The sequence below is a fragment of the Phacochoerus africanus genome, chromosome 15, assembly GCF_016906955.1.
Source record: "Phacochoerus africanus isolate WHEZ1 chromosome 15, ROS_Pafr_v1, whole genome shotgun sequence".
Lineage (NCBI taxonomy): Eukaryota > Metazoa > Chordata > Mammalia > Artiodactyla > Suidae > Phacochoerus > Phacochoerus africanus.
The window spans coordinates 133,841,958-133,860,409 of record NC_062558.1 but is presented as its reverse complement, the minus strand read 5'-3'; the positions used below and the strand labels follow the sequence as shown (position 1 = coordinate 133,860,409).

At 49.9% G+C, this 18,452-nt stretch overlaps 1 protein-coding gene across 9 annotated transcripts in view; it reads left to right on the top strand.

The window, feature by feature from the left end:
• The window catches only part of CHST15 (carbohydrate sulfotransferase 15), an 84,178-nt gene that overhangs the window by 11,578 nt on the left and 54,148 nt on the right, over positions 1-18,452 (top strand). The window contains exons 1-2 of one of the 9 annotated variants that reach the window (XM_047762615.1): positions 10,675-11,824; positions 13,695-13,794. The exons of 6 other annotated variants lie outside the window; for them this stretch is intronic. The gene's annotated coding sequence lies outside the window, so the exon portion shown is untranslated. Of the gene's footprint in view, positions 1-4,403; positions 4,980-9,700; positions 10,300-10,674; positions 11,825-13,694; positions 13,795-18,452 lie in introns of those variants that run through there. 2 more of the 9 variants (XM_047762614.1, XM_047762620.1) reach the window with 2 other exon arrangements.

Here is an 18,452-nt window from a genome sequence, read left to right as displayed (position 1 = left end):
ACTTTTTTTTTTCTCTTTTTGTCCTTTTAGGGCCACATCCAAGGCACATCGAGGTACCCAGGCTAGAGGTCTAATCGGAGGTGTGGCCACTGGCCTCCACCAGAGCCACAGCAATGCCAGATCCGAGCCTCGTCTGCAACCTACACCACAGCTTGAGGCAATGCCGGATCCTTAACCCACTGAGCAAGGCCAGGGATTGAACCTGCAACCTCATGGTTCCTAGTTGGATTTTTTTCTGCTGCACCATGGCGGGAACTCCGCAATAGACTTTTTTTGGCCATTCAACCTATTCTTCTGATAAAACTGCTTTATGAAGATGTAATTCTCGAAACATAAAATTCACCCATGTAAAGTATACAATTGAGTAGCTTTTAGTGTATTCACAGATATGTGCAGCCAGAACCACAGCTAACTTTGAGAACACATCATCATATCAAAAAGAAACCATGTGCCTGTCAGCTGTCAGCCCCTTGCCTCCCCCTTCTCCCCCCACCTTCTAGGAACCCACTTTTTATCTCTGTTGTTCTCTCTGGGACTTCAGATGAATGGGATCGAGTAATATGTGTTTTTTGTGTCTGACTTCTCTCACGTAACAATGCTTTCATGGTTCATCCATGTGGTAGCTTATATCAGTACTTCATTCCTTTTTTATGGCTAAATAATATTCCATTGTAAGAACAGACCTGTTTTTTTTTTTAATCCATTCATCTGTTGATAGACATTAGAGTCTGTTCCATTGTATGAACAGACCTTTTTTTTTTTTTTTCCTTCGTCTTTTTGCCTTTTCTTGGGCCACTTCCACGGCATATGGAGGTTCCCAGGCTGGGGGTCGAATCAGAGCTGTGGCCACCTGCCTACATCACAGCCACAGCAATGTGGGATCTGAGCCGCATCTGCAACCTACACCACAGCTCACGTCAACGCTGGATCCTTAACCCACTGAGCAAGGCCAGGGACCAAACCCGAAACCTCATGGTTCCCAGTTGGATTCGTTAACCACTGAGCCACAGCGGGAACTCCAGACCTATTTTTTTTTTTAATCCATTCATCTGTTGATAGCCATTAGAGTGGTCTCCACCTTTTGGCTCTTATGAATAATGCTGCTGTAAATATTCCTTTACACATTTTTGTGTGGACATGTTTCCATTTCTGGAATTAAATTTCATGAGTTATTTTCCTTTGCTTTTAACAATAAAATTCACTTACTTTTTTATATGCTTTTTCCCTGGCCCGAGAAAAGGCTTGATTCTCAGATGAGGTTCTGATCCTCCCTGCCCCTGAAATCTCTGAATTTTAGAGCTTGGAAAGGCCTTTGGGGGAACATGGTCCAGCCCCATTTTGCAGATGGGGAAACTGAGACCCAGCGAGGCCACACGGAGTCAGGATGGAATCTGGGTCTTCAGAGTCAGCCCAGTTATCCTGAATGTTCTCCCTGAGGCCTTAATAAAACCCCAGGTCACCTTCTTGATTGGCTGGGGACAGCAAATACAGGCTGATGGGTGACCACCTTGCCCGAGCCCGTGGTTCCAACCCCCCCTCGACCTGCAAAGGCCCCAGCATGGCTCATCCTCCACCAGCTGCCAAACAAGAGCTGCAGCTCCTGGCGCCAGCACCTCCTGCATCCCTCCCCTGCGGCAGTGGGAGGCCCGCGCTGATCCGGGGAGTAATTAAATTAGGAACCAATTCAGAGAATGAAATTTTATCTGATCTGGCCGAGCCCATAAACAAGGGACTGTGATTGTGACTCCAGGGTACATTATGAAGTTGTCTTTTAAAGACTCGGGTTGGGCCGCTGCAAGGCAGGACACGTGTGGGCCAGTGGGGCGCTCCCCCCACCCGGGCAGGTGTGATGCAGGGGCTGGGAGCGCATCCCAGGGCGTGGAGCTGTGTCCCTGGACTAGTTTTTCTTTTGTGACCGGAATGTTCTTGATGCTTAGGAAGGTTCACCAGTTAAGACTGTCACAGCTCCATCCCTTGCTGTTTATCACCGGCACCGCCCCCACAATGCACTTCTGCAGATGTAATCAGAAGTAAACTTTGCAGGACGCTCTACATCCAGGGTGTCACCTGGGAACCCCCATGGGGATTTTGGAAAGAAGTGCACATGCTCTGGTCCTCCATGTGTTCTGCGGGGGTGCGCTCTGGGCATCTGTGTGTGTGTGTGTGTGTGTACACATGTGTGTTTGTGCATGGGCACAAGTGTTAAGCTCTTTGGTTAGGATGCAGCGTAGCAGTGATTGTAGTTGTTCCTCTGAGGAGGATTTCCAGTTCTTCATAGTGAAGATGAGAGACAGATCATCTGCATGGAAATCTCGGGACCCAGCCTCTCGTCCTCAGTCTGTCCTCAACTATGACTCTCCTGGGGTTCTTGATCAGATTCCCTGGATGCCCATCACTGCAGCATCTCTGGGATTTTAGCTCCCGTTTCCTTTTCTGCATGAGCGGCCTGGCCCCTCCTCTCCACAAGGGTCCCAGCCAAAGGCCCAGCAGTCTCCTTTGGCCCCTGGCTGGTCAGTGCAGGAACTGCCTCCTTTCTGTCCCTGCCACTAAAAGGGTTTTTGTCCCTTTAGGACAGGAGTGTGTCTTATTCAAGGTTATATCCCTAGGACCCAGCCCCTGGGAGAGAATGATTGGATAGATGGACAGCTGGAGGCAAGGAGGAGAGGCAGGAATACACAGATGACTTGGCAGTTTGGACCCAGAGTTCAGAAATGACAGGGTCTTCCTACTGGTTGTCTGGTTTGTTTTCCTTCCCTGCTCACCCTCCATTATGGCTGGAGAAACCTTGACCTTGGGGGCGAAGCGACTTGCCCTTGATCCTTCAGCTCTGTTAATGAAGACCATTTGGGAGTCTGACCCTTCATCTTCAGCTCTTCTGACTCAGGTTCCGCACCTCCCTTAAGAGTCCCCTTCCAGTGACTGAGGACCTTTGTGTGCCTGATGCTGTCCTGAGAGCTGGGAATCCAGCCGTTTACGAGATGGACAGGGTCTCCGCACTCACAGAATGTATATACCTAGGGATGAGTTCACAAAAATCAGAGAACAGGCTGCTTCTGTTCTGTAATAAGTGCCGACTGATGGGGAGTGACTGAGTGATCAGAAGAGGCCTTTCCAAAAAAGTGACATCTAAGCTGAACTTTGCACAACAAGAAGGCACCACTTTGGGTCTTTGGGATGCTCGGGAAGAGCATCCCAGGAATGCTAAGATGTCCGGGGGACCAGTTGATGGGATGGGATGGGATGACTAGGCTGGGAAGAGTGGCTCTGAGGACCTGGTTTATAGCACACTTGGATTGATACCCATTCTCTTCCATTCTCCATCCTCCAAATTACCTTTTACGGCTTCGCTTTCTCCTGGTCTCATCTCTGGGGGAAGAATCCTTGTCCCATGCCAGCCGGCCTGCAGCTGTTTCAGTTTTAAAAAGCAGGGCTAGTGAGAAGCAAAGAAAACCCCCATTCTCCTCGTCCTCTCGCTCAGGGTTGGGCTTGTGAACAGGAGTTATTTTTAAGTCAGCACATGCTTGATGGGGGAAGTCTTGGGTGAGCAGCTGAAACCACACTCATGAAAACAAGACTGAAATAGTCTCTGAAATCCCGAAGGTGAGCCTGCGGCTGTTCACCTGAATTCTATGACAACTCCAAGAAGTCTGGTTTGGGGAGAGGGGACCCTTTGGAGGGGGTCAGGGGTACAGTGAACTCCCATGAAGGTCTGGCCCCTGCCTTGAGCATGGCTCTCTTCCCCTGGCCCCCTGCCCTTGACCGAGCCCCAGCTCTCGCTCAGGACTTGACTTCCTCTCGTGCCCTCTCACAGGGAGGGTCTTCCTTCCTCCTGTGCTTACCCACAGGTGTTTCTCTCCCATCGTCCGTGAGAACCTCAGCTCCTTAAGGGCCCTGCTGTTCCTTGTCCCTTTCTTGGCAGTTGGCTCCCTACCTCCTAGGTCACCTCCCCACCCCAGGTCCCACCATCACCCAGGTACTGTGGTCTCCTTGGGAACTGCTTGTCTGGTGCTCTGGCCTTCTGGGTCCTCCACCTGCTCTCTTCTTCAGGATACGCTCCACCTTGTCTACACCTGGGCCCCTGGTATAACATAGAGTCAACCTTTCCTTCCTGGAAAAACGATGCCCAAGGACCAGCGGGTTGACCTGATGTATCGAAGGCCTGAACAGATTATCCCTATCATTTGTGGTCGTAAACTTTAAATCTCTACCTGTTCCTCTCTGGACGTTCTTAAACCTTGCAAACGTTTCCTAATAAATGTTTACCAGTAGTTATAGCAACATTCATCTCCATTTTTATGCTGTGTATGCTGAATTTTTCAATAGGGACAAAACATATGGATAAATTTCCCTATGTTTTAGAAAATGGAGAAATAAAAGAGAAACAGTTTCGTATTCAGAAGAGCTTGATTTAGAATCACTCCAGATGTTCATTCAGCCTCTCTTCCCAAGTCCTGTGTGGGGCCATACCGCCTAGGAGCTGTGCCTGTTTTGACATGTTGAAAACTTGCCAAGAGTCTCCTTAAATTTCTGGTGCTCCTAGATTCTGCCTCCTAATTTTCTTTTAGCTTTTTATTTTGAAATAACTGTAGACACACAAGATGCTGCAAAAAAATAGTACAGGTTCCTGTGTACCCTTCAACCAGCTTCCCACCGTGATACCATCTAACATAACCAGAGGACATTATCAAAACCAGGAAACCGACACTGGTGCAACCCAGGCTGCAGACCACATTCTGCCGCCGTCTAATTTCATTAAATCTCGGGATCCGCAGCACTTGGGAAGCATCTTAGAATTTCATGAACTTCAGTGTTGTCATTTATCTTTCAGATTGTTTTTGGATCCCTTCCAACTGGCCATCAACCGAAATTAGTTTTTATCCGATCATCAAATTCTGCAAGACCCACAATGTACGCATTTTGTGTCTTCCCTGTGCCCACCTGGTGCTTTGTGGGGGCCCATTCTTGGTGTGTGCACACAGGTAGGTTTCTCCCCCAGATCTGGGAGATTCGCAGAGGTAAGGAGCCCGTGAGATAGAGAACAGTTTGGTGAAATAGAATGTAAGACAAAGACTTGAGAAGCTTGAGTTCTGATAATTGTAGCCCATGTTTGAATACTTACCATATGCTAGATTTGACAGTATTCCCTTTACTCTCAGCAGCCTTTGACACAGACACAATTAACACCCCCATTTTACAGATATGAAAACTGAGGCTAGAGAAGGTCACCCTGCCCAAGTCTTGGCAGCTTTTGAAAGGTAGAGTTGGGACCTGAACTCAGGCAGTCTGACTTGAGAGGTTGCTGGCTCCTACCTTGTAGGGCCAGCTTCATTTTTTCAGGCTTTTACACCTCTGGTCCCAGTTCTCCCTGACCGCCCTGCATTCTGGGGCTGCTTACCTGACTTCTCTGAGCCTCTTTTCTCGCCTGCAGGACGAGGGCCTTGGCTAAAAAGGTGTCATGTCCCTTCCATCCCTGAGTGCAGGTGGTTTCACTGCAGTGAAAACAGTTATATCAGTAGAGGATGGAACACTGCAAAGATCTCAGTAAAATCTCTCCCCTGTTCCTTGTTCAACTCTTAAGGTTGGGAAGCTTCTGCTGCCTAATTTGGTGGATGGGAGCCTCATTTCCGATTGATTTATGCTCTGGTGTATTTTAATTAAACCATCTACAATCTTAAAGATGCAAAATCCCCATGCATCCTGCTGCGTCTAAACCCCCTACATTCAGCTCTGGGTCAGAGTGATGGTTGTAATAACCAGAAGGCGTCATGGGAAGCTCATGGTTGTAAGCCTTGTGGGCAGCATTAATTGTGAGACGTCACCAGGCCAAGATACAGGGCATTGTCAGCACCTAGGGAATTGATTTTGCATTCTTCACAAAGGAAGGTTAAAATCCAGCTTGTTTGTAAATGGTGTTCCCTGGTGGCTCAGCAGATGAAGGAGCTGGCATTGTCACTGCTATGGTGCATACAGGTTTGATCCTTGGCCTGGGAATTTCTGCATGCCGCAGGTGTGCCATATACACATATACGTACATATACACATATATGTATGTGCATATATACATATATAATGTATGTGTGTATGCCTATACAATATATGTAGATATTTGCACCTTTATATATATATGTACAAATATATATTATATATAATTGTGGAATAAGTTTATCCCTCAACCAGGGTAAAGATTTTCCCTTTAAAAGAGGATAGAAGGGAGTTCCTGCTGTGGCTCAGCAGGTTAAGAACCTGACGTAGTGTCAGTGAGGAAGCGGGTTGGGTCCCTGGCCTTTGTTGAGTGGGTTAAGGGCTCAGGGTTGCTGCAAGCTGCGGTGTAGCTCACAGATGCGTCTCAGATCCAGCATTGCTGTGGCTGTGGTGTGGGCCAGCAGATGCAGCTCCCATTTGACTCCTAGCCCAGGAAATCCCGTATACCACAGGCGTGGCCCTAAAAGGAAAAAGAAAAAAGAAAGGAGCCAGAGGAGCATAAGCTTCAGGTCATAAATTTCACAGGGGAGGCCTCCACTTGAGGGCGTGCGAGGCGGTTGGATTCTGGGATGGCTGCGTCATCACATCGGCTTGATAAACTGAAGGTCCCCATATTCTTAAAATCATCAGGCAGAGCTGCTTTAGAGAAGAAACTGTTATAGGTCAGAGCTACGATAAATGGGCTTGTGGAAACTGCTTTTGCCATAACGTCTCTTGTGGTATGGAATGGAAGATTCTGAAATGACCCTGGAAAGGTCCCTGAGTAGACCAGCGATGAGATTAGACCCAGGGCGTAATGCCATTCTCTAAGGATGTGTTTGTTCTTCAGCTGTACCAGGAATGAGAGACGCTCTCTGGATGGGATTTCTCTTCTTTTAATCCTGATTGTATAACTGTTTAGGCGTCTCCAGAAATGGCTGTATAATTTGCAAGCCCTCGTAACAATGGGAAAATTCAAGCCCTTTATGAGAAACTTGTGAAGGAGCTCAAAATGGAGCTGGCAGAGCATTGAACCACGTGCAGGACACTTGTGGGCCCCGGGGCCTGCGTGACTGCACGGGCTGCAGCCAGTGGAGCTGGCCCTGGGCATCTTGTGTCATCCTTATCCTAGAGCACCCTGCCCTCCAGCACCTTGTGTGAACAGTGAACTGTGAGCCCCCGAAGGGCAGGGCTGCTGCCCTGTCGCCGGTGAGCTCTGCGGGCTCTGGCAGGGTTCCCGACCCCTGTGTATGCTCAGGAGAGACTGGCTGAGCTGAATTGATTCCTGGAAGGATGGTCCTGGGCTGCTGGTGGGGTTTCATGTGCCTTTCTCAGGTGCCATGCATCAGAAGTCTGGAAAAGTCAGCATTCCCATTGTGGCTCAGTGGTAATGAACCCTACCAGTATCCACGAGGATGCAGGTTTGACCCCTGGCCTTGCTCAGTGGGTTAAGGATCTGGTGTTCCCATGAGCTGTGGTGCAGTTCACAGACACGGCTTGGATCTCATGTTGCTGTGGCTGTGGTGTAGGCCGGCAGCTACAGTTCTGATTCAACCCCCTAGCCTGGGAATCTCCATATGCTGCAGGTGTGGCCCAAAAAATTTAAAAAAAAAAGAAAAAGAAAAAGAAAGAAATCAGGGAAAAATCTACCTTTGGGCTCTTCAGAATGGACAAGCGACAAGGACAAAATTCCTACAGTCTGACAACTTAGCTTGGAGAAGAGAACACCAGACGCTGTGTGTGTGTGTGTGTGTGTGTGTGTGTGTGTGTGTGTGAGATTTTTCACTGCAAAATGTAAAAGGCTGGAGTTCCTGCTGTGGCGCAGCAGGTTAAGGATCTGGCGTTGTCTCTGGAGGCTCACGTTTGATCCCTGGCCTGGCGAAGTGGGTTAAGGATCTGGTGTATGACTCTCTTTGCAGCCCCATGCCTCGGTCCCTGGAGGGGCGGCCCCAGCCCCTCTTGGCCTTCGTCTGTGGTGCCCACTGCTTGGGCTCTGCCCTCCCAGCTGAGTGAAAGGCCCCTGGAGAGAGTCCGGGGTTTCAGGGCCGCCGTAGGTCAACCTCGTCCTTTCCCAGCCCGGAGAGTCAGTGTGCAGAGTGGGGGGTGGGAGGGCGGAGAGCACAGATCCTGGCGGAGGACACAGACTCCAGCGCCCGAAGCGGCCCTCCTCTGGAGCAAGTGGCTGCAGGGCTTGGAAGGGCCCGCTCTTCTTTGTGTTAAGTCTTTGTTCTCTCCAGTGCGTTGAGCTGAGACTTGTACCGGCTTCGTGGGTGCCTTTTTCCTCTTCGAAGCCAGTGGAGAAGTGGCAAGTAGCATCCAGGGCTGGCTGCCAAGGAGAGGGGAGGTTCCAGCAGAGGAGAGCCAGGACTTGCAGGTTTCCAATTGGGACTGCGGATCTTGAATGAAGATTAAAATTAGTTTCTCTTGGGGGCAGGGCTTGGGGGTTGCTCTGCTCAGAAGCCCTACGGAAAGCTCCTCAGAGCCCCATCTCATCTCGGAGGAGTTACTGTGGACTGCCCCTGGATTTCCCGCCTTTTGTTCTCAGTTTGTATGAGGTCACTGGGGATGTGACCTCAAAGGGAGCCAGGACACTGTGCTCTGCTTTCATTGTCACAAGCTGATGGATCTGAATGGGGCTGTGACGCCCGAAGAAAGAAATCATCTTTTATGCATCTCTTGGCTGGGGAGAGAGAGGCGGCTCTAGAGGTCACAGCTGCTCTTTATGAGCCCAGGACCATGAAGCAAGGTTTGTTGTACCTGCCTGTCTGGCATCAGAGCCTCCCTTTCAAGGGGACGCTCAGCCGGTCCTTAACTTTCTCAGTAAATGACAAGTTACAGCACCTTGGTGTGCAAACAAAAGCTGGTTTTATTTTCCCTGTTGAGACATCTGTAATCATTGCTTTTATTTTGAAAAGAAAAATAATAGGAAAAAAGTCCACAGTATTTTATGACCTGGTGCAGGAGTCTGAGTTAATAACATGTCAGGTTCAAAGCTATTGGGGAAAAATGTTAATGTACAAACCAGAGAGAGAGGGAGGGAGAGAGAAAGGAAAGAAGGAGGGAAGGAAGGAGAGCTGAGCATACAAAACAGACTCTCTCTTCTGCAAAACCTCACAAACTCTGAAGTGGCAGGAATCCCGCCTGTCCTGTCTGCCACTGTGTGCCCAGCACAGCCACATAGAATGGAACCTGGTAAGGAAGGAAAGAATGAGGTTCTGGATTGCTGTTTTGGCCTGTGCACTGGCCTTCTCAGACAATGCCTTCAATGGAAGGAAACTGTAAAGATATAAGAAAATAATACTATCAAAGTTCCCCCTGTGGTGAGTTCCCGTCGTGGCGTGTGCAAATGAATCCGACTAGGAACCATGAGCTTGTGTGTTCTATCCCTGGCCTCGCTTAGTGGGTTAAAGATCCAGCGTTGCCGTGAGCTGTGGTGCAGGTTGCAGATGCAGCTGGAATCTGACGTTGCTGTGGCTGTGGCATAGGCCGGCGGCTGTAGCTCTGATTAGACCCCTAGCCTGCGAACTTCCACATGCCGCAGGTGCAGCCCTAAAAAGACAAAAAAAAAAAAAAAAAAGTTCCCACTGTGGTGCAGCAGGTTAAGGATTATCACTATGGTGGCGAGGGTTCACTCCCTGGCCCAACACAGTGAGTTAAGGATCCAGTGTCTCTGCAGCTGTGGGTGTAGGTCAAAGCTGCATCTTGGATTTGATCACTGGTCTGGGAACTTCCATATGCCATGGGGCAGCCAAAAAGAAAAAAAAGGGGAAAAAAGGAAACAAAGAAAGAAAGTGGCTAAAGGAATAAGTGAGAGCCTTCTCTTTGACCCCATGCTTTCCCAGCATGTGCTCAACCTGCAGGTGGCTGCCAGACTGGCCCTATGACATGGCCCAGGAGAACGGGGGCTTGTGGCCTCCTGACCAAGTCCACCCTGAGAAGAGTCATTTAAGGCCCTGGAAGTCCTTTGAACCTGGCAAGTGGAGGTCATTAGCCTTTGGACTGTGAGCTGGGTCCCAGAATCACTGAGTGTTTGCGAGTGGAGGTGGCTTTGGTTTGGTGCTTCTGAAAGGAAGTGGGTGTTGTCTTTTGTGGTCAAGGCGAGAGGGCTGAATTTCATTGACACGTCCATGCCGGCCTCAAATCTCCTATGTGCCCTTTATTTCTCTCTTGTTTTCTATGGGGCAAAGACCCACCACCAGCTGTTCTTTCTGTTGTGGCGCGGTTTGAAAGAAGAATTTTCCAGACTCATAGCGAAGTGAAGAGCAAGAAGAGTTTGCTGAGATAAGAATCACTGCTAGCACAGCAGGATGACCTCCTGGTAATCGGGGAGAGCCGACAGTGAGTGCATGGTCATGTCCGATTTTATAGCCCAGGGAGAGAGGAGGGGTCTTAGGATACACCTGCTGACCTGCTGATTTGTTGGGGAAAGAGGGGTCTTAGGATACATGTGCTGGTTGTTTGGGGGCATATAAGGCCTCTATAGGGGTGGGGTGAGGAATGGGCCACCTACATTTCCTTGTAGGGGGCAGGAAGGAGTAGGCCAGGTTGCTCAAGGTGGAGGAGGGGCCATTACAGGGAGATGGGTGGGATGATGATAAGGGTCAGGTAATTCTTGTCCAGAGGCTTTGAGTTCTATCTCCTTGATGTCCCATGCTTTCTTTTTTTATGAATCCCACCCCACCCCACCCCCACTCATGGAGTATAACAGCCCTAATTAGAGGGCACTTGCCAAATGCTTACACCTGCATGGATTTGCGCGAACAGAACTCCCCTGTGCAGCCAGCCCCATGGTCAAGTGTGAACAGCATCCCAGAGACCCCCCAGTTCCTTTCTGCTCACTGATCACCCCCAGTCCATGGTCAGGGGAGATTTCCATCCTGACCTTCACCACCTCTGCAGGTTCCATCTGTTCTTTGTACTTTATATAAATGAACAATGTCGAGTGTCCTCCTTTGTGTCTGGCTTCTTGTGCTCAATACTGTGTGTGTGAGGTTCTTCCCTGGTGCTGCTGGCAGCTTTGGTTTGGCCTTCCAGCTGGTGCACTGAGCATTCCAATTGTGGTGCATGCCTTTGATCAGCACTGGAGCATGTTTCTGTGGGGCACATACCTAGGAGTAGAAATGCTGGTCTTTGGGAATGAGAGGACTCAACTTCAGCAGATGTGGCCCATTTTCCATGCAATTATACCACATACAGTTCCCCCCAGCAGCAGATGAGTCTCCTGAAAGGTGAAATAAGAGCCTGGAGAAACGTACAGTCAGACTGACTGTCCTTTGCCCCTTGCCTCCAAAGGAAAGACCTTGGGGTAACTGCTGGCCGTTCTGCAGGTTTGTGTTGAACGGATAAACTGGGAATGAGTGGAGAGAAAGTCCCTATGATGACCCAGAAAGACGCCCATCCCTACTGGGAGCCTGTACCCCATGGTCACGTTTCATTGGAAGCCAGTCTTTGTGCCTGAACTTGGCAGTGAGGATTGGTTGGTATCTGGGAAGAGTCCAGAATCGAGCATTTAGTTGCCACCCTTTTGGGTGTCTGCCTGCCGTGAAGTAGAGCCTCTAGGCTAATCCTTATGATGAAAGTGGCCAGCCTGGGGTTCCTCTCTCCTGGAGGGGGTGGGGACTGCCTCCTCTTAGAAAGATTTTACTTGCAAATCAATCCAGTCCCTGAACCAACTGGTTCTGCACACTCCCTTCTTTTGTGTAGCTTGACAAGCCTGACTTTTCCACCCCATGTTCAAGGTGGGGAGAAAGCCTTTCCTGCCTGCAAGGCTGATGCTTAGGGTGACTGGGGGTCCAAAGCAGGGAGAAGAGGCAGCTGCCACTTCCTGAACATCCCTGTGCATTGACGACAGTTATGAGTGCAGGTATGTTGGTGTCCCTGATACAGATGGGAAGCTCGAGGGGAGAGGACTCTGTCCCTGCGTGCAGAGCCCCATGGGGGCCAGCCCTGGCTGAGTTCCAAGGTGGTGTATGCACTGCCCTGGTTCCATCAAATTTCTGACTCACAACAGTGGCCGTGGCTGGATAAGGGAGACTTGGCAGGAAGGAAATTCTGTGGCCATTGGCTTGAGGCTTAAAAGTCACCTGCCCACCTGCCTCTCCCTGCCCCAAGTAGATTCTGCAGATCTGGGGCAGAGGTGGAAGCACTGTTTTATCCAGGGCCATAGGGAGTCTTCCATCAATTTGGGAAACAGTGATTTTCCAGTGCCCGTTGTTGGGAGGCTGGGTAAGGAGGGGAATGAAGGAAATAAGAGACCTCATCCTCCAGTGGCTGTCTGTCCTGAGCAGCCATGTGCAACAGAGCTTTCTGGGACACTGGAGATACTCTGCCTCAGTGCTGCCCAGATGGTAACATAAGCCACACGTGGCCAGTGAGCCCTTGAAATGTGACCAGAACCACCGAGGAACTGAAATTTTGAATAGCATTTCATTTTAATCAGCTTAAAATTTAAAACATGCATCCAGTTCAATTCTTGGAAAATTTTTGAGAATGTTTGGAGCAACTTGGGCACGGACCGCTCCATTTTATTTCTTCCTTTCCCCCTTCCTTCTTTCCGTCCTTCCTTCCTTCCTGAACCCCTGGCATACAGATGTTCTGGGGACAGGGACCATATCCCCACCACAGCAGAGACAACACCACATCCTTAATCCACTGAGCCACCGGGGAACTCCCTCTACATTTTCAATTGTGAATTTTAGGGAGTCTAAATACAAATCAGGTACTTCTGATGAACATTCGGCGTCCAAATTGAGATGTATTATACATGTAAAATACACACTGGATTTTGAAGACTTAGTATGAGAAAAATAATGTGACTCTATAATTAATGACATACCGCATACATGTTGAAATGATAATGTGGAATGAAACATGTGAAAATGAACTTCCTCTGGCATATTTACACTTGGCCATGTGGCTCACATTCCCTTTCTGTTGGGCGCCGCTGCTCTGGGATCTTTCCTTTCCTTGCTGGAATCTGAGCCTGAGGGCCAGGGAATTGGAGTTGGTGAGCAGTGCTCCTAGTGTCCCCCCACCATTCTGCTCACCTGGGCACGGGGTTTCAGGCTGATGACACCCCTGGCCTCCAGGGTGCCTTGTCCAGTGAGAGGAGGAGCTGTCCAGGGGCTCTGTCCTCCCTGCCATTTCTCTCTGCTGCTGCCTTTAAAACAAGCATCTGCAGTGGGTTAAGGATCTGGCGTTGCCGTGAGAGGCGATGTAGGCCACAGATGTGGCTGGCGTAGGCCGGCACCTGCAGCTCCGATTCGACCCCTGGCCCGGGAACTTCCAAATACCACAAGTGAGACCCTAAAAAGCAAAAATCAAAGAAAGAAAGAAAGGACGAAAGAAAGAGGCATCTGCTCTGATGCTCCTTGTTCAGAAGAAAGTACCAGCACAGAAGCGAACACCCATCTGCCCTGCAGTCAGGCATGGGTGGGCGCTGACCAGCCTTCGGTCAAGGTGAAAACTCCACCTTGACTTTTAAATTAAATTTCATCCAAGTCTCTACTCCAGTGGAATGGGAGCCCCTCCAAACTCTAAGCTACAGAAATGTCCAGAAAGTGAATCGGGTTTCATTTTTGCTTCCTGCCTTGGCCCCGCCATTTCTCGGGGGACAGTGGGAGTCCCCAGAGGGAGGTGTGGCGGGCAGCGACATGCAGACGAGCATGTTGGTCTGTCAGCAGCTCATGTTCACCCACAGCCCTCGGCCTGTCAAACGTTTATCTTCTTTGTAGGGTTCTGGATGCTTCTACCCCTGGCCCACGGGCTCCTCTGGGCACAGCCTTCTTCAGCTCACTTCTCTGTTCCTGGTGCTACACGGGGGCCTGGCACACGGTAGGGGTTTAATGATCTCTGTTGAATAGGCTAGTTTGGAGGGTGCTGTCTTAGTCTGAGGGTCAAATATGACCCCTGGGGGTCAGGGGATTGGCCTCCCTGGAATCAGGCCTCGGTGGATGGGCGCTGGACGTGGGGATGGCTAGAAACTTTGCTTCTGTCCTGTGCTTTGGTCTGCAACTTTTTATTTTATTTTTTTATTTCTCTTATTTGGGCCACATTGGCCAGGGGTCGAATTGGAGCTGCAGCTGCCGGCCTGCACCACAGACACAGCAACACCAGATCCGAGCTGCATCTGTGACCTACACTGTGGCTCATGGCAGTGCCAGATCCTGGACCCACTGAGCGAGGCCAGGGATCGAACCTGCATCCTTATGGATATTAGTTGGGTTCTTACCAAGAGGAACTCCTAGTCTATGACTAAGTGCAGGGTTTTCTTTTCTTCTAAAAACTGTCTCTTGGATGACACTGTACCTGCCACGCCGTGAAGAGGGAAGCCCCTCTGTCGGGACATGGCTCTTCTCTCTGCCAGGCCTTCCCTTCGCCGTCCTCTGTCACTTGCTCTGACAGCACCCTGGGTGACATCGGTATTTTCAGGTCGTCCCAGGAAACCAGTGGGGCCCTGTGGCCAGAGGCGAATGGCTGACGGGAGTGCGGCGGGAACTTCGATTCTCGGGGTGCCATCTTCACGGTAATCTTATCTCGAAGTTAAAGGGACCTAATGTGCAGATCTGGTTGGTGGGGCCCGGGGAACAGGGACTGTCAAAGCTGAGCCAGGGAGAGCGAGATCTGTTCCCCTGGGAGGGGAGGGTGGGGTCCGGTTGGGCGGGACCAGCTGACGGCCTGCGCTCAGGCTTCCCTCGCCAGGTGGTGGGACACAAGTCTTACACCAGACGGGGCGTCCGCTCTGTCTCGCCCTTCAACGTCAGTGACTCAAGGTTCTCCAGCCTGAAGCCATGAACCCGGGAGTCCCGAGGGCCTCTTGGTCTCTGGGGAAATACCCGACTCCCCCGCCCTTGTCCGCCTTCCCCAGACCACAGGCCCTGCCCTCCGCTCATGTGGGTTTCTCCTTCCATCCTCTCTTGGGGTGGGGGCACCCTTCAACTGGCCAGAGACTCTGGGCTCCCCGACCCTGAGCCCCCCGCCCAACCCCCGAGGCCCAGCCCTCATAACTCCTGCAGTGTCATGCCCTCCACACCACAGATGGCACCTGGCAACGGCAGGGATGCCCTTGAACTTCACAAGACTCGAGTTTCCTGATGGTCTTTATGGCCTGCGTGGCCCTGATTCTGCTCCAGCTAAACGTGCAGGATTCAGCTGAGCCCGATTCTCCCCATAGTGGAGAGCAGGTCAGATGTTAGTGCAAGGAGTTTGCGTCTTTGCCCCGTGGAGCTGGAAGTTAAGACTCACTGCCTCCAAGGGACCAGGGGGCACGATGCCAGCTGGATGTCTGTGGTGGGACGCTGGGTGTCTTCTCACCTCTGAGAAGCAGAGTCCGCACCCTGACTGCTCGTGTCCGCTCACATCTGCCTGCGGCTTAGCCCAGGGAGGAAATTGCTCAGAGCTGTTCAGATACTTTTCTTCCTAGCTTGCACTATCTCCTTGCTCTGCCATCTTTGTGGGTTTGGGCCCCCTAATAGCCTCAGTCCTAGCATTTAAAATAAAAATGATCCTGGAGTTCCCTTTGTGGCTCAATAGGTTAAGACATAGTGTCTGTAAGGATATGGGTTAAATTTCTGGCTTTGCTCAGTGGGTTAAGGATCTGGCGTTGCTGTGGCTGTGGTGTAGGCCGGCAGCTGTCGCTCTGAGACAACCCCTAGTCTGGGAACTTTCATGTGCTGCAGGTGCAGCCCTAAAAAAAAAAAAAAGAAAAAAAAGAAAAAAAAGAAAATGATCCTGTTTTTATCATTTGCATTTATGTTTTTTATTGAAATGGAATACTTTGCGGTTATTCACAAGATATGGTCTTTTTAAATGAATAACTGTTTCCTCTGTCTTTCTGATTTTCTTCTTTTTTTTTTTTTTTTTGTAAAGAGTAGAGCTATCAAGGCAGGTGATAGGAAAGCAGAATTTTTTAATAAGAGCATAGTGATTCTTTTTAAACAGGCTTAGAAGACATGAAAATATGTGGGCTTTGATCTTCTTTTTCTGGATTAGAATATGAGGGATCCGTCGTTGCAACAGACGGCGAAGTCATTCGTTTCTGATGCATTTCAGGGAGCTGGCTTTCTAGAAGCGGCCAGAATGAAACACAGAGTGGTGTGACGCAGACCAGACCAGAGACACACCCGACATGTTCGCTAAACACAGACTCTACGAGGAGGAATAATAGTAATAACAATATGACATAACGTACTAATCCTAATAGGAATAATAGCAGTGGTGATGGTAAATTGGCAAACATCATAAGAGTAGCAGCCAGCTAGTCAGGCGCTCCCAGGCTCCCAGGCTTCCCGCTCGGCACTTTCCCTGGGTCATCTCCGGCCTTCCTGCAGTTCTGTCCGACTCCATGTTCTCATCATCACCCCCTTTTTGCAGATGGGGAACCGAAGCAGGCTTGGGGTCAGGCTGTGGAGTCAGCACGAGGACTCCAGCCACCTGCATGCCCCCTGGGCTTGTAGCCACCGCCCTGCACCCCAGGAACTGCTCACCAGTGGGGAGCCGTTGGCACCGACCCCATGGCCCTGCCTCCGACCCTGGAGGAGTTGAGAACTAGAAGCAGCTGTTCCAGGAATTGGCCATCTGCTCATTTTTTGCTTCGGTTATTTCACTAATTGAGGCAAAGGTTCCGGGAGTTTTGACATTAAGTATCTGGATAATTGCCTCAATACATCATTTTCATTTTACGTGTTTAGATACAACCTTTAATGAAATTTGAAAACCCAGCTCTACCTGGGGAAATGTTACCTTGGACTTGGAACTTTTTGCACCGCGTACTTGATGGCTTAGGCTTCTAGTCAGAAGCTTAATTGTCCACCAACACCTCCCCTCCTCTAAACGTCCTGTTGGTCCGCCTTGAAAGTCACCCTGGATTTGGGGCAGATCCACTGACTTTTCCTTACGGGGGAAATGCGGACTTTAAAAAGATGGCCTCTCGGGTGCCTGGGTTTGGGGCTGCGGTTCTGTTCTGGTGGCTTCTGTGCCTAACGGGATGGCGGGTCTTAGGGGGCAGGATGGGCGTTTGCCCTTTTCTTCACCCTCTTCCAGGCTGAGCACTGATGACTGGACAGATGGGTCTGGACAGGTGTGAAGATGCCAGTGGTTTCACTGAATGATGCAGATGGAAATTACCAGCCGGAAAAAAATAGTCAAAGAAGATAAACATCTAACAGCTTCATGCTACCTTTGAAATTTTTTCCTAATTTCTCCTTTAAGATCCCCAAAGAGAATTTTAAAGAGACCTCAAGTGTGCTGCCTGCAGGAGTCTTGGCACATTATCACATCCCCAGAATAAGGGCGGAATGTGACATGTGGGGTGCTGTTTTCACATCACTAGGGACCAGAGTCTGCAGGCCCGGAGATGCCCTGAGAAGCCCAGCCAGTTATTCTGCATTATGCAAACAGCTTCTCTGCTCCAGCTGCAAATACGCTTGGAGGCGGGGGGGTGTCAGTCCCAGCGAGAGTGGTGGGGCGAGCGGAGCACAGGGACCCCTCCCTCCCTGGATTGCATGTGTTCATACAATCCTGCTGTTGCCAAAGGGCCCTGCCTGGTCTCAGAAAGCTGTGAGGGGAACAGGAGGGACCCAGGAGAGGCAGCCCTGAGAAGGAGCTGGTGCCGTGTTGACCCACCCTCTGGGAGTGGGGGGGCGATTGGCAGTCCAGGTAGGGCACCCCCTCTTCCCCCCCAGATTGAAATGCCCCCTTCCCATTGTAAAGCGAATGCTGTTGGCCTTTCGTTGGGAAAAGCATCTGCGGGATTTGTTCATTCATTTCTGCTCAAGGTTTTACAACTGCAAGAAGGGTGTGAAAACCTCAGAAAAACTGAGTTAGCCAAAGATGGTCCAGCAGTGTCGTCAATTCTTTTGTCATTCGAAAACTAAAATAATCCCAGTGTGTGTACATTCAGAAAAATAAAGGTCAGCCCAGATTGCTTTGTGACAACGTAAACTTGTCTCTTTCAGCCAATTTCAGAGGAGGAGGGGGCGGTGAGGGCTGCACATGGGCGGCAGCAGTGACAGACCCAGCTAGAATTAGCTAAAGAACCCACAGAAGCATCCATCCCCCCATCCCCGCCTCACCCCCCACCCCCAACCTGCTGGAACAGGACTGGTTGACACTTAAACTCTTCCAGCCCCAGCACTCTGTCATGCCATGGACAATTATTCTAACCTAAATGTCTGGTTTTTTTCCACCCATAAACCCCAGTAAATCCTTCAAATTAATTACATGGAGGAACTCATTTCATTGCATGAGTAGTTGGTATTTGATCTCTTTTAAGTATAGAAGAGGGGAAAGTTAGCTGAGGGAACAAAAAAAGAAGAGAAAAAGAAAGAAAACGAGAAAGAAAAGAGAAAGAGAAAGGTAATTTGGGTCCTTAGTCAACTCTGAATACTTGATGTTTTTGAAACATTTCCAAATTTCCTTTACAGGAAAGGAATGAAAATGATCCCAAAAGAGGAGGGTGTTTTTTTGTTTTTTTTCTTTCATCCTACACTCAG